Here is a 2,407-nt window from a genome sequence, read left to right on the forward strand (position 1 = left end):
AGATATTATGATTGATGATATTATGCCATAATTAACTCCAAGATAGTCTAACTTGATCGGACGAAGTGGAGATAGGGAGAATAGATTAGAGGGTCCAGATGCTTTCAATGACAACCATCAATCTCGTTGAGTGTCAAACGATTAACTTCAATTTAATAGAAAAGATTAACAAGATATATCAAAGGTACTAGTATTTGCGTTGCAAAGGGGAGAAAGTGGAAGGCATAATTCAGACAATTAAGCGTCACATACATCTGCAAAACATTTTATAGATAAGACGCATCAATGCATCTACGGAGGTTCATCACAAACATAAGGGTTGCAAGCCAATATAACCATTACAACATAATAACTTGCACGAGTCCCGCACTCACGCTTAATCTATCCTCGCATCACCAATAGAAACCATTCCAATTGTCCCCGTCATACCTCTCATCACTAAACTTCGAGGGGAACAGCCGGTATTCGTCATCACACTCGAACGTCATGTACTCGATCCTGCTGGCGTGATTTTCTCGCAGGTGACGCACGTCGTAGCCGTAGATCTCGAAGCAATTGCGCACCCGAAGAACCTTCAGGTTCGAACAGCTCTTAAGGACGATGTACATTTCTCCCGAGGTGACTTCAACGTCGTCGAGTTCAAGGGAGCGGAGCTTCAGCATAGGTGTCTCTCTTATCGCACCAGTCAGTCGGTCGCCGCAGGTACAAAAGCGGCAGTCTACGATGCGAAGGGTAGTCAGTAAGGGCGACCTGCAGAAAAGAGGGCGATATTTTCATCGTCATGATCCACGAGTGAATACCGAAACAAATGCCATGATTAAATAATACAGTACGTAAAATTTAGATCGGAAAGCAAGTGATGTACCTTTCCACGATGTACTTTATCAGCTTATGGGTGAGAAACCGCTTCCCGGCGAACACTCGAAGCTGTCCATCAGAACGGTCGACAGCCGCTTTCGCCATTGCGCGCAGATCATGGTCGTCCTTGTAGATCAGGACATGGTGGTTCTCCATGTCCACTTGTCCAGGACACGCCACACGTGTGGTACCATCGCCGCCTGGAGCCACGAATGGCACACGAGGCCAGCGCCCATGAGGACGTCGACCGCGCCGACCCTGACGAAGACCGAAGAGAGCACGTCTAGGGGCAGCAGCGACCAGTCCCTTGTTTGCACTGGCAGCTTCTCGGGCACGGGCGACGGCGCAACGTCCATCGCTCGATCTTCTAAGACTGGGAAATTAAAAACAGTCAGAGCGTCGAACCTGGCGAGCAAAAGTGAAACAGTTAAGAGAGGATACCTTCTCCGAAAGAGAGTGCCGTTGTCCGCCACAACGACTGTGCAAGAGAAGCTCGATCTATCTAAGAATACCCTGGTCATCTAGCTGAAACCAATTTATATAGGCAAAGCAAGGGACGTGAACCGTCAGGCTTTGACTGCAGAAGACGGATGGCCTGCTCGGGAGGCGAGACGTGCGCTGGGCGATTCCACTGAACGGCCATGCGCCCTCTCGTGTTCTGGACAAATCACGTCCAAACATAGGGAACTATCAGCAACCTAGGGACTTGAGGAAGTAATTATAACATTAGGTGCAGTCTGCACGTTTACTATATCATATTTAATCCAAGAATGTATAGGATTAGAAAAGAAGATCAATTGTATCAAGAGGTTTGAGGGTATATGCAAGTTTTCTTCAAATTAGAGTATAGTAATCCATAAAAATATTCCGAAAAATCTAATCATGTGAACAAAATAACTCACGCAAGAGGAACTACTAAAGAATCATAACCTCCAAAATCCCTTAGAAATTTCTTTGAAACAAAGAAACCCTCACATGGAAAAAAATCTCTTTGTTGCATTATGTCAATGTACATTCAGCATAAGCGGGAGAATGGTCATAGATAAACTAGTAAGCACTGAATTAATCAGCATTAAACGATTACTAGATGATAAAAGTTTTCATACCTAGCTACCCAACTTCCGCTTGCAAATGGCCTTTTACTGATTTCCACTCTTCATTTTTTAACTTTTAAAAATGGATTGAGATTCTTAAATACTTAAAGGTAATTACCCTGACTTGCAACGGAAGAGTTTGCTACATTGTTCACCAACCTCTTTAGCTTGTCCTAAAAAAATTCCACTCTTATAGAAATTTATTTTAGGCTAGGAAGTTGTTCGAACATGCATAGAAAAGGAAGAAAACCGTCTACCCGACCATCCAACTTTGCTCTAGTATTAACTAAGATAACCAACATATCAGATACTACATTGAAGAGTATATGTAAAAGGGGATCGTCTTGTCTCAACCCTTTTTGAGTGAAAATAATTACTTATGCCATCATTAGCTCTAATACCTACACTTTCTCAACCGATGTATTCGTTTACCCAATGGGACCTTTTAGGATCAG

The 2,407-nt window shown here is 43.5% G+C and overlaps 1 pseudogene; it reads right to left on the reverse strand.

Annotated features, from left to right (window-relative positions):
• Nucleotides 1-392: 392 nt before the first annotated feature.
• LOC124697800 lies at nt 393-1,214 on the reverse strand (annotated as a pseudogene).
• Between the last annotated feature and the right edge of the window lie 1,193 nt (nt 1,215-2,407).

The sequence above is a fragment of the Lolium rigidum genome, chromosome 3 (genome assembly GCF_022539505.1).
Source record: "Lolium rigidum isolate FL_2022 chromosome 3, APGP_CSIRO_Lrig_0.1, whole genome shotgun sequence".
Classification (NCBI taxonomy): domain Eukaryota; kingdom Viridiplantae; phylum Streptophyta; class Magnoliopsida; order Poales; family Poaceae; genus Lolium; species Lolium rigidum.